Source organism: Pleurodeles waltl, chromosome 8 (assembly GCF_031143425.1).
Source record: "Pleurodeles waltl isolate 20211129_DDA chromosome 8, aPleWal1.hap1.20221129, whole genome shotgun sequence".
NCBI lineage: Eukaryota > Metazoa > Chordata > Amphibia > Caudata > Salamandridae > Pleurodeles > Pleurodeles waltl.
The window spans coordinates 720,731,041-720,745,174 of NC_090447.1; positions in this window are offsets into that span (position 1 = coordinate 720,731,041).

The following is a 14,134-nucleotide window of genomic DNA, read 5'->3' on the forward strand; positions in this document are numbered from 1 at the left end:
ATACTGAGGGTACTCACTGAGATACTTTTGGCATATTGTCATAAAAATAAAGTACCTTTATTTTTAGTATATCTGTGTATTGTGTTTTCTTATGATATTGTGCATATGACACCAGTGGTATAGTAGGAGCTTTTCATGTCTCCTAGTTCAGCCTAAGCTGCTCTGCTATAGCTACCTTCTACCAGCTTAAGCTGCTAGAAACACCTCTTCTACAATAATAAGTGATAACTGGACCTGGTACAGAGTGTAAGTACCCCTTGGTACCCACTACAAGCCAGGCCAGCCTCCTACAGCTGGTCCCCAAGATATCCCTAAAACTTGGTCTGACTCTTACACACATTCGCATAGGCTGGGGTTCAGCTATGATTGGTGTAGCAGGTGCAGTGACACCAGAGACACTGGTGTGAAAGGCCTACTATTTATGTGTTCCAATCTCACACTGGATCCCTAGGGGTCCATTTTGCTGGCTGTCAATAGGGACCAGACAGACTTCCTACTCAACACTCCATAGGCCCTCCGTAGTTTAATAAGCACCATTGGTACTCTCAGTAAAACATGAAATACTTGGAATGATAAAAATATACATTTAACAGGAACAGTTGTCCCCAAAATGCCTTAGTTTAATCTAAAAAGCCAAAAATAGCAGTTGACTCCATATTTTACTTTTAAAAACCTGTAAACAGTTCACCTCTGCCTTCTTCCCAGAAAGAGCAGCTGCAGGCACTTGTGGCCGATGTTAGGAACCAAAGTAGTGGACTCAGTAAGGGGAACAGTGGTCAAACTCTAACAGAAGCGGTGATTTGCTATCTGCTGCTGCCTTAACCAGTTGGCAGAATCAGGTCTTGTGTACTTTCAACGTTCTCTGCAATAAGCTCTTGAAATTATGGCGCTGGAAAGCGAGGTCAGCAGTGAATTGCATTGCCTTTTGCACGTGATATGCAAACATTTAATTTGCATTCCAGATGTAAAATGCATGCTGTTATCTCGAATTTACGGCTTGACAGGCAAGGGATGCCTCAGGAACAACAAAGTGAACCGGTCAGGGAGGCATGGTAGCACTCCTGGCACCCCATTACATCTGCCAGTGCAGTACTAAGATGTTGTTAACATATTTTGTAAGTTTACCTTGTAGATCTAATTGACACCTTAAGAAATTAAAAGATTATATTCATCAAAGTTTGACTGGATTTCATTGGCTCCATTTAGTCTATCTTTCCTTCGGCTGTCTTTAGAAGGTAGACCAAATACTGAAGTGAAAAAGACTTCAACAATATTAGACTCCATGGCATAAAAAGAAGAGATATTCCTATCTCTGTAATCGCAAGTCTGATGTGACTAACTTATTTCATTACCCCCACTTTTCTTTTTAGATTTTCATTTTGTATTTGTATTTACTTTTACCGACAGAAGCATTTCTAAAATAGGGGCTGTAAAAACCAGCAATTCACATGTAGATATATGTCTGTGTTTCGTTAGACACACATATAGGATAGCTACTGTGGTTGCTGGCAGTAGAATTTTAACTTATCTCTATAATTAGCAAAATGGAAGGAAAGTACTAGGAATTGTTGTTTTAAACACACTGAAATATATATAGATAGCCTATAAGGGGTGTTCACATCCTCAGCCCGGTGCTTAATTGTAAAAAAAAAATAGGTGCTCAGAAGCACGTGGCCAGCTCCTTGAACATCAGGGCTGCTGAATACCTAGGCTGCGATGTCTTAATTCTACCCCATGCCTGTTTCATCCACCTAGATGCACTCCATGGTCCTTTGTTTCGCTCTTCCATTTTTTTCATTCCTGCTTTCTGTCTCTATCACTGTTGTTCTGCCTTTTTCCTTCGCCTCTCGTTAAGCCTTTTCTGCTTTTCTCTCTCTTGCTCTGGGTCAATGTCTGATCAGTACAAATAAGTGCAGTGTGCAGGGTGGCTCAATGAGTGAAAGGCTAAACAATCTCTAAAAGCAAATTGGGCTGATTATCTGCGAAATCCTTTCTAACAGCAGTGGTTGGGAAATTAGACTCAACATTAATATATTCATGTGTGGTGCATCTAGGGCATTTGAATAAACTTCTTGACACTAGTGAGTGTAATGCGTTGTGCAAATTGTTATGCTTTAGAAGATCCACGCCACAAGCATTGCTTATGCTGGATAAGGGTTACGTGCAATGAGCAAACTAATGCAAACGTGGCCTAACCTGACTCTCTTCTGTGCCATATTTGGACCATAAGCTAGGTATTGAAAATTACGGAACCTAGTTATCTTATGCCCAATGAGACAGCTCATGTTCTGTCATCTACAAAAAAAATTCTAACTTAAATGGACTTGTAGCCCACTCATTTCTTACCATTCGCTTGCTTCACTGTCACTCTGATTTGCTGGCTCCTGATTGGTCAGGGTGGGCCAATTTCACTTTCTCTTCATTCGTTTCTGCCTTCCATGGAGCAGAGAGCAACTACTACTGATTGCTTCTTTTTGATTAGTGTCTTTGTGCTGGTCGTTGTGTGATTGAGGTACTTTTTATGGTCTACCTTGACAGTCCAGCTGCCGCAAGACAATCAAGTAAGAATTAACAGGAGAGGTGTTTTGGCTCTACTCACATGTTGGGAACTAGGAGTGAGTGTTGTGAATGGGCAGATGTTATGTGCTTCCACAAAAAAGCTTGCCCTCCACACAGCTGTGAACATTTTATTTATCCAGATGCCTGAGTTTGGAGTTTCTGGGGCACACACATGAAACTAAAATCCTAATAAAGTGTCTTAGATGACTAGATATGGTGTTTTTCTCTGGCAGAAGCACAGATGTCAGGAGGGCAGTCATTAACCTGCACTGATTTTTAGGTCTGGCTTGACAGTTCAACTGTCACATGACCGTTTAACCTATACTAATATTATTTAACAGTTCTTTGTTTCCACACAGATAGACATCCATTCCCATGCTAACTACTTGTAATGGTTCACGTTACCATACAACATTCCTTTAAAGGCAATCCCATTTGACATTAGCAATGTTTGTATTTTCTTCTTTCCCTATCATCTTCGTTGTTGCTTGGACGCCCATGCCCTTTCCAGTGTCATTGCTTGGCTGTTGTTGCTTGCCCCTTCCAACGTCATTGCTTGTTCCGTCCTCGTTTCCTACCTCCTTCCTTGCACTCTTGCATCGTTGCTTGACCCTTCATTGCTTGCCCGTTGTTCCTTCTCCCATCCCAATCCCCTGTTGTTGCTTGCTCAGTTTAACCCACCAGCACACCTCTACCACCCTACTCCCACTTGTTGTTGATTGTCCCTTCCACCCCTTCCATAGAGAGAGCTATTTGGCTTTAGCAATGTGTATTTTTGGCCATGATATGCAGCAGCACAACTAATGTGCAGTGTGATTTAAAGCAACAAAAGTGCTATGATGCAGACAGCATTGACCATGTCATAGCTCTTATTTTTTTTCCCTTTGAGCCGTGCTGCTGCACAACATGCCTAAAAAAAGAAAAACATTGACAAAGCCAATAAATCCTGCATAGGCGAGGGCTAATGGTGCTGCCAATTCTTGTGTACTAAGTATGCTCTTCATGATGGATGTCTGACTAATAACAAAAATATGATTAAAATGAAAATAAAAACGCAGAATTCATCTGTATTCCTTTTTTTTGAAGTTTTTATATAACACGAACTTGGCCTAAGGGCATTAAAGTGGTTTACATGACAACCAGATCACATTACAAACATTACAAACGGGCAGGTTATCATTATTTTTATTTTATTTTAAGACATGGGGTGATTACATGATTTGTCCGTAATCACAGGATGCTGAGCTGACAACAGGGCTTGAACTGAGTTCCCTAGTTCCACAGTTGGCAGCTGATGTGCTGCAAGGAGTTAGCCTCACATTATCATATTCTGGATCAGATTTACAAGAATCTGGCTCATCAATATTGATGCGCCAGATTTCTTGCGTCCACCCACCACCACCAAACACCACCATGGATGAGGCGTATTTACAATACGGCACACCATAGGGCACGTTAGGTTGATAGTGTCAAAATGTTTGACACTACTGTGGTGCTTTGCTTCACTAGTGTCAAAGATTTTGATGCCAGTGAATCAAAGTGCACGGAGGCCCATTGATTTCAATGGGTGCACCCTATTAACGCCTGCCTTGGGCAGGTGTTAAAAATTATGCCAAAAATGGCACAATAAAATCTTGTAGATTTCATTTTGCCGTTTTTGCAGGCCTTCTAACACCAGAATGCCCCCTTGCATACATTATGACTGATGCAGGCATTGCAGCACTTTGTAGATATGGCTCTGCGATTTTTGCCTCATTGAGCCACATTAGCATAAATAAAATGACACTAATGTGGCAGAAGGAGGCAAATGCCTTGTAAATCTGGCCCTCTGTGTTTACAAAAACACCTCAATCTACTTTGTTCTCCAAAATCCATTGCGGCTATATATATATATATATATATATATATATATATATATATTTATATATATTCACTGAAAAAAACAAAGGTTACTGATGTTATAGTTAGGAATTGTAATTATATTATACTTTATTTAAAAAAAAATCCTTAGAAATTCACTGAAATAAAAGTTAAAGTAAAGTTATATTTAGTGGACATTTTCAATGACAATGTAATGTTTTGAACTAAAAAAGCCTCTGAAATTCATCAGTTATAGTTATCTCTAGTAACAATAACTCGTGCCCTAGAGCAATTGTAACTCGTGCCTCCACCATGCACACTATTGTAATCAATGTTGTAATTTCAGATGTTCCAGTCGTGTTATCAATTATGTCATAGACTAGGATTCTCCAACAGGTCATTCTCGAGCTACCAATAGTTTGCAGCCTGTCTTTGAGGAGCTCGTTGCCTGTCACTTCATTTCAGGAAATGCAGTTGTGAGGCAAAGAAGCGTGAGTCTGCAAGAGTGATATTCAGCCTTCTCGCATCTTAAATAAAAACATTTTGTTAATAAGAAGCTTTAAGAAGCTGACTGCCACTACAGGCCGAAACATCAACATGACCTTCTCATTTGACATGCTGAATTGAAAGTCCATGTTATTGCTTGAACTGGGTCTGAAAACCAGACAATTATTGTGCAGAACTGTGTCCTGAGGCGGGTTATAACCCCTTCCTGGACCTGCAATTGGGATTCAGTCTTATGATCTACAGTAGAGGGGTTATATACAGTGTTGTTGTTTATGAGATGGACATTCGTTGGAATTGTAACTTTTTTTAAACGTCCTCAATCCTATCGAGTAATATATTGAATTTTAATAGTACGGAGTTGTCATATTCACTAATTGAAGACTGGATCATATGTACGCATATTATATCTAAATAATTCCTCTTATAGCATTTTTAAGTGAGACATGCTTCCTAAAGGTGGCATTTTCAAACTAACAATCTAAAAACCAGTTTCACTGACAGATCCATTTTTAAATTGTAAATTCAGAGACCCCGGACGCCACATTTCTATCTGCTCTCAAAGGGAATTTCCACTTTAAAGACATTTAAAGGCAGCCCCAATGTTAACCTATGAGAGAGATAGTCCTTGCAACAGTTAAAACCACATTTGTCAGTATTTCACTTTTCAGACATGTAAAGACACACCAGCACATGTCCTACCTTACTGCACCCTGCCCATGGGGCTACCTAGGGCCTTCCTTAAGGGTGCCTTACATGAGAAAAGGGGAAGGTTTGGGCTGGGTAAGGGGGTACACTTGCCAAGTCGAATTGGAAGTTTTAAACTACACACACAGACATTGTAGTGGCAGGTCTGAGCCATGTTTACGGGGCTACTCGTGGGTGGCACAATCAGTACTGCAGGCCCACTAATAGCATTTGATTAACAGGCCCTAGGTACCTTTGGTGCACTTCACTGCGGACATACCAGTAAATCAAATATGCCAATTATGGAAAATCCAATTACATATACAATTTCACATTTGGAACACTTGCACTTTAGCACTGGTCAGCAGTGGTAAAGTGCCCAGAGTAAGAAAAACAGCAAAAACAGAGTCCAGCCCACAGCAACAAACTGGGACGTAGAGGCAAAAAGTTTAGGGGAGGCCATGCCAAGGATGCCAGGTCTAACATTGACCTTGAGCTAAGGCTTACCGACCACCTCTTATTCATCAGGACATGTTGTTAAAACAGATTGCATTTCTCCAGTTTCTAGCAAGCTCTCTAACTTGAATTCCCTTGCTGCTACTCCCCAAAACTGTAAGCTAATGTCTGGAATGTGACTGGTCTTGCTAGCAGGTTGAGAGACCTCACCTGGTTCGACATGATAAATTAATGTTAAAAAAGGAATGTCTGCAGGAGAAGAGGGTGCTTGAAACTGCACATATAAATGGGTTTGTTTCTTTTGCCACCCCGGCAATTCCCACTATCAGTGGCCGGCATAAGGGTGGCTGTCGCATTAGCAGGCAGGATCACTAAAATTAACTGCAGCTCCCCTTATTTACAAATTTCATTTGTCAACAACTCTGCAAGATAGGCAATTGTTCTTTTTAATTTCTATCACAATAACTTCAACCACCCCAGGACTGAAATGTCGAAGTCACTAGATTATGCACTCAGTAATGCACTTTGTAGTTTAGAGGGGCGCCTAGTAGTAACATAGGCCGGTGATTTTAATAGTTCATTATGCCCAATTCCATGTAATGCTGTTTTTGGCTTCCGGGGGCATGTTCATAATGTTGATTATTTGCAGTTTAGTCCTACCCCATGTGGTGAAATCCTTAATGAGATTATGACTAGGTTGCAGTTGGTACTCACAATGGACTTGTCCCCAGTCAGGGATCAACATCAAATTACTTTTACCAGGAAGGGCAAGGGGAAGTATGATTGATTATATTGTTAGCTCAACTCTTACGCAACACTCGGTTATGGACTTTACCTTTTTGCATAATTGTTTTAATGATCATCCTCTCATCCTCTCATACTTTGTCTAGGTGGTGCACTTTTACATGTGCAGAATATATCGCGACTAGAGACACATACTAAAAGGGGCTGTGACAGATCGAACAATATACAAATGACGACGAGATATGCGTTTTAGTTTGTGGTGGAATTTATTCTAAGTTTAAGGTGGAATAAAGACAAAAACTAGAAGTATGTAATCAAGTGGGCGGGCTTTTCCTTAGGGGTTTCGGTGTTGCGGTACAGTTCCTGTAGTGTTGATTTAGTTTCAATGTTTCTTTTCCTGGGAGACGTCTGGCGGTTCCCCTCAGGTGGATTCTCGGTACCGGAAAACAAAAGGAAAACAACACCCGGGTAAGTATGGGGTTTTACCAAAAGGATTATTTCACACTTTCACTGTAGTCTTGTCTGGGTATGGGTAGGAACGATAAGGAGGGGTGTCTGTGAGGAGGTAAAGGGGGGGGGATAAGTGCTCTCACTCTCTAATGATAGATTTTGTGGGGTGCCCATATGTGCTCGTTATCGTGCCCCTTTCGGTCCCCTCCCTTTGCACTTCGATATTCCCTTCCCCCTCCCTTAGTCTGAAGTGGCTTTTGTTTTGGTCCACAAGGACCGTACCTTGGTGAGCCACGACCCTCCTGGGTCGTGGCTGGCGTTGTGGCGTTCCTCTGATGTGGTCTCTTCTCCTTCCATCTTTTGTTTGGTCTCCCTCTCCTGGGCTCTCCTCTCCTGCTCCTTCTCCTGGGCTCTCCTCTCCTGCTCCTGCTCCTTCTCCTGGGCTCTCTTCTCCTTCTCCTGGGCTCTCCTCTCCTGCTCCTGCTCCTTCTCCTGGGCTCTCCTCTCCTGCTCCTCTGCCTCCTGTCTCTCCTCCTTGGCTCTCCTCTCCTGCTCCTCTGTCTCCTGTCTCTCCTCCTCGGTTCTCCTCTCCTCCTCCGCTGTCTCCTGTCTCTCCTCCTCGGCTCTCCTCTCCTTCGTCTCCGGTCTCCTCCCCTCCTTCCTTCTTCCGGTGCCATCCTCCCTTTTGATTCTGCCGCGCCGGGAAACCCATCCGGTTTCCCGGGCAACGGCCTGCCCCCTGCCTCGGTCGGAGCGCGTTGCCCCGACAACGGGGAGACGCGGACATGACGCATCGGCCTGCTCCGATGCGTCATGCCGAGCCGCGGCTGCTGGGGACGCCCGGCTACAGGGGCCTTTTGAGAAACTGGACTAGTATTAACTCACAGCATTTCCTGCATAAATTGGTGGAGAAAAATAGGGATGAACTGCTAGTTTGTTTATGGAATGAGGTCGACCCACTGATCTTTTAAGGTATGTGGTGCAATTACTGAACTGTTAACCGCCTTAGGTAACCGTAGCAATACATATGGTAAAAAATAGTTCCAAAGGGGTTGTTCATCAGCGCATCAGAATTAAATGCAGGCACTTAGGAAAACGCCTCAGGTGGCAGAAGCAGTAAAGTTATAAAGAGCTAGGAATATAAAAGCGATTAAGGAGAGGAAAGAAATGGTTAGGCACGGTGCCTGGGCGCAATTATGTGAGGCCAGTAGCAGGAATGATGTTCCATTTCTGGTAAACTGTAAATTAGCCTTTTTTGGTGATTCTTCTATGCTTTATGAAAATGCCAAAATAGAACTGGGGGCAAAGGTGCTTTGTGTAGTATAGGTTCTGATTGTACTGATTTTTCAGTGATTATTCTGAAAAAGGTAATTACTGCTTTAGAACAAAGCCCAAGGAATAAAGCTGCAGGCCTGGATGGGGTCCCCATTGACCTGTTTAAAGATAGCATCGAGCTTTGGGCACCCCTCTTAGTAAATGTACTTAGGAGTGCCATGATAGTATGGCAATAGAGGTCATTGTTGTACTCAACTATTGTCTCCATTTTTAAGAAGGGCTATAAATTCTGAGGGGCATATTTATACTCCGTTTGCGCCGAATTAGCGTCGTTTTTTTCGACGCAAATTCGGCGCAAAACTAACGCCATATTTATACTTTGGCGCTAGACGCGTCTAGCGCCAAAGTATGAGTAAAGAGCGTAATTTTTTAGCGTGAACGCCTTCCTTGCGTTAATGAGATGCAAGGTAGGCGTTCCCGTCCAAAAAAATGACTGCGACACAAATGCGTCGTATTTATACTCCCGGGCAAAAATCACGCCCGGGAGTTGGCGGGGCAGAAAACCCCGCATTTGCGCCACTTTTTAACGCCTGGGTCAGGGCAGGCGTTAAGGGACCTGTGGGCTCAAAATGAGCCCACAGCTGCCCTCCCATGCACCCAGGGACCCCCCCTGCCACCCTTGCCCACCCCAGGAGGACACCCAAGGATGGAGGGACCCACCCCAGGGACATTCAGGTAAGTTCAGGTAAGTATAAATATTTATTTTTTTAATATTTTTTGTGGCATAGCGGGGCCTGATTTGTGCCCCCCTACATGCCTCAATGCCCAATGACCATGCCCAGGGGACATAAGTCCCCTGGGCATGGCCATTGGGCAAGGGGGCATGACTCCTGTCTTTACTAAGACAGGAGTCATGTAAATGGCGTCTGGGCTTCGTTAAAAATGGCGCAAATCGGGTGGAGGCGATTTTTTGCGTCAACCTGACTTGCACCATTTTTAAGACGCCCTAGCGCCATTTTTCCCTACGCCGGCGCTGCCTGGTGTACGTGGTTTTTTTCCACGCACACCAGGCAGCGCCGGTCTGCTTGCGCCGGCTAACGCCATTCAATAAATACGGCGCCCGCATGGTGCTTCAGAATGGCGTTAGCCGGCGCAAAATTTTTTGACACTAAACTGCGTTAGCGCAGTTTAGCGTCAAAAAGTATAAATACGGGCCTAAGTGCTACCGCCCCATTTCAGTGATTAATTCCATAACTAACATTCTTGGCAGGGTTTTGTTAGACCTGCTCGAGGCATGGGCAACTGAAAAGGATATTTTTGTGGTGTTCAGTGTGGGTTCAGACAAGGACTGGGAACTGTAGAACAATGCCTGAATCTCTATCTCATAATTAGTAAGTATACGAAGGTGAAGAATGGCTGTTTACATCTGCCTTATATGGACGTTAGCTTGTGTCAGTCGGGTAAAGCTGGGGAACAGAATGATAGAAATGGCGGTGGCGCATAAGCTGGTGCATTTTCTGACCGAACTACACCCTGATCTGTCTAAGTCTGTTAGGTATAGGCCCAACAGAGAGTGTGTATCCTTTTTTTAAAATTGGACAAGGCAGTAGGCAACGGTGAGTGCTCGCCTCCTTTCTTTTCTACCTCTAAATCAACAAGCTTGAATTCGCCTTGTCGTTAATTAAAGCTGATACAAATTAGGTGGGGTGTAGACACCTCCTTTTACTGATGTATACAGATTATTGTGTTTAAGTGGCCAGAATGGTGGTAGGTCTATGGAGGTTATCAGATCATTTCGGTCAGTTTATGAAAGGCTTGGATCTGCCCATTAAAGCCTCTAAATCATACACTATGCTTTGTGGTCGACAAAAAAAATATGATTTCACATTATATTAAAAATATTAGACTTTTATGTGTGTCGATGTTTACATGTATAAGGGTTCATTTTGATAACAAAGATTCTTGGACACACTTAGTGAATTTCAGAAACTTACAGCTGGAACAGTCTATATCTGCAATATTCAGGTTTTCTGACAAACTGGGCTCTAGTCCTCCAGATGTAATGATTAACATTTACAGGGCTGTGTGTGTCTCCGTGGTCACTTTTGGTACAGGGTTTTGAAGATCCAGAGAGGTGTCAGATCTTCAGGTGAGCAAAAATGAATTTGTGAAAAGATTGCTCTCTCTCCCTTCCGGTGTGCCTACATAAATATGTCACTTGGAAGTAAGGCTATTGTACTTGGAGGACTATGTGATAATCTCTCCTATAATGTTGTGGCTCTCTGTGTGATCCAAATCAGAAACGAAACTCAATCGATCTGTGATACTAGCTTGTTTGAGGAATGAGAAACCTCATAATACAGTATATGGTGAGATTTGATCTAACATAGCTTACTTTTTAATTTCCTATCCTAAAGATGTGTATAGAGACTAGAACTTGAATATTGCCGGTATGTCTCGGTGTCAACATAATGTATGTTGCATTTCCTTTTTTGCAATCTTTATACAGTCCCGAGAAAAATGTTTTAGTTCCCTTATTGAAGTCTTTTAACATGAGGAAATTTAGCCCTGCACCGTGTCGTTCCTACAGCTCTTGCCAATTGAATTTGCCTGTTTAATGGTACACGTGGTCGGCCTAAGGACCTTGATTTGTAAATAATTCTAGGACATGAGACTTTGAAAAGTAAATGGAGTTTGTTGCATTTTATATACATTTGAGGGTCAGCTCCAAATGTAAAAGAGCTTTTTTATTCTATTTTAAACATTTTAGAATGTTTTGAAATTATATTGTCCAATAATCTATATGAAACCTTAATGTGAATATTTGATGCAGGACATGTGCATATGTTCAATTATCTGTTTTTAGTTTCGTCTGGATTTTGTTGTTTGTATATTACATTGTATTGTGAAATATTTGCACAAATAATTTATTTTCATTTATTTTAATTGTTAGTATTCTTTTATGGTTTAATTAAGCCGACTAAAGTAATATTTGATTTGATTCGACCAACACGCCAGAAACAATGATTTGTAGTTGAAAACATCAGGACCGAAGTAGGTGCCATTCTGACCTGGTGTGAAGTCGTCACCCTAACTGAGTGAGATTTAAGTGCTGGGTGCTAATATCCGTTTTTCCTACAGTTTACAATGGCAACAAGCATTTTCAATACAACGGGTCTCGCATTTGCTCGAGTTAGAGTGTAAAGAAAAAAAACGCAGCGCGATCGCACTATGTAAAATGCAGCGCGAAAACGCTGCGTGGAAAATAAACAGATAAGGAAGTCTGGACCCCAGGCTCAAAACATCGTATGTTTCTAGTAGTTTACCTGTGCTGTGTAGGTGGGCTAAACACCGGAAAAGGCATGACGTATGCATGCCTTTCACAAATGAAAGCAAGCTGATTTTAAAAGGCAAGCCCACGAACCAACATAAGTGACTGACGTGACATGGGTGTGGTTTGAAGCCCAAAGAGAGATTACTGAATGGACTGAGTGCTTTGCGCTCACCGATAAAAAGGAAAATACACAGCCTTTCATTCTTCCAAAGTGGTTAAATTGTCTGCAATCACCCTAGGAAAAAAGTGGCACCTATTATTACCAGCACTTAGAAACGACAAAACAGTTGTGTTACACGCTGTGTCCAAATTTATTATCATAAAGGAATTGCGCATGTAAATTGCAAAGAATTATACGTTGTTCCCATGACATTTCCCCCACACAAATATACTCTGATCAAGGTTAATAGTGGTATGACTTTGGCCCCACACGAACTTACGGTGGTCAAGGTCAATAGAGGTAAGGAGGCCAGATGACATAAACGTTAAACCAACGATCTTAAGCTTTCATTGAACAGTTCATTGCATTCTGGGAGTTGTTTTTTTATTTTGCCTTGACTCATTAAATTGCAAAACCCACCTGTTAACAATGAAATGTAAAAAGAATGGCCAGAATTGGAATAGTGGTGTGTCAAAGACGTGGCATCCTTTCATCACGACTACTGTGATACTAACCAATCCGGGTGAGTATGTTGCTCTGCTGTTATTTGCCATCTCTGGATGCGGTTTTAAAGTGGAGATACAGATTAATTTTAACCAGATTTCCATATGCTCCTCTTGGCCTTCCTAAGATCCCAAGTTTTTCCATGTCAACCCGAATCAACTTCCCCAAACTTGCATTTCTTTATTTGAAAGAGTGGCAGTGGCGGCTCCTCCGTTTGGTCGGAGGAGCAGCAGCTGCAATACCTTTACCAGAAAACAATCATTATTTATGATCATTTTCTGGTAAAGGAGGTGGGGCCACGGGGGTGATGAGCCTTGAGAGGAAGTGCACAGCACTCCCCCTCAAAGGGCAAGTGTGTTTGCCTGGCCGTCTCGGGCCGGCCAAACACACATGCACATAGGGATCCCTCCAGCAGAGAGCTTGCACAGGCTCCCAGTCTGCCTCGGAGCGCCCTGGCTGGGTGCTCACAGCCAATCCTGACGCTGCTCTGAGCAGCGTCACGATTGGCTCAGGACAAGCTGGGAGCCTGCAGCATCCGGTGACAGAGGAGCGGCGCGGCGGCGAGGAAAGGTAAGTGTTTTATTTTTTTATTAAATAAAATAAATGTTTAATCCCTCCTTCACCCCCCATGCGCCGTGCCGCCCCTTCAGGGCCATGCAAGCTGCTATGGAAGCCATATTCGTAATGTTAATGATGGTATGCAAGGTAAATGAAGAACTTCCACTAGGGTAAATGCCATGTGTTGTGTGATGCTATATTGTGAAGAGCTTCCATTAGGGTAAATACCATGTGTCGCGTGCTGCTATGTTGTGACCAACGTGCATCTCAACACTACAGACTGATCTATCAATGATTTGCACTCACCTAGACCCCAGAACCATACATCAAGCATAGTTATCAACACCAAAGTTGTTCTCCTTTGTCAAGTATAGAGGACATAGTTACTGACACTGTTTATGTGTCAAGCCAGTTCTCCAGTTGTATGACTGAACCACACATGGTAGAACAAAGCGTGGCTGAACAACACAGTCAGAACACAAATTCTGTTGTAAAAGCATGCCTAGTAAAGGTATTTGTGCTAAACACATGTGTAGTTCAACCATACAACCCTCCCCTTAAGTTAAAAATCTACCATGACCCCCCCACCTGCGCTGAGGCTTAAAACTACTCTCTTTAAAACCTCCCCCCAAATCAAAGCCTGAGCCTCTCCCCTCCCTAAAACACTTCCCACTGCAAAAAACAAAAGGTACCCCAACCCCCTCAAAACCTGGGTCTTAAACAAACTACCCCAACCCCCAACCATCCTGAGGCCTAAAACCTTCCCCCAAACAAAAAGCAAAATAACCATGCCACCTGCCCTAAGCCCTAAAACATTCCCCCACCCCAAAAACATAACCCCCCACAAACCTGGACCCAGGCCCTCCCTGCCCTGAGACCTAAAACCTGCCCCTGCCCGAAAAACGAAAGTGCCCAGACCTTCCCACCCACCATGAGGCCTAAAACTGCCTCTTCCCCCCACCCATCCTTAGCCCTCCACCCCACCCTGCCATAAAAACTACCCTGACCTCCCCCCAACCTAAGCTCCAAGACCGACCCCCCCA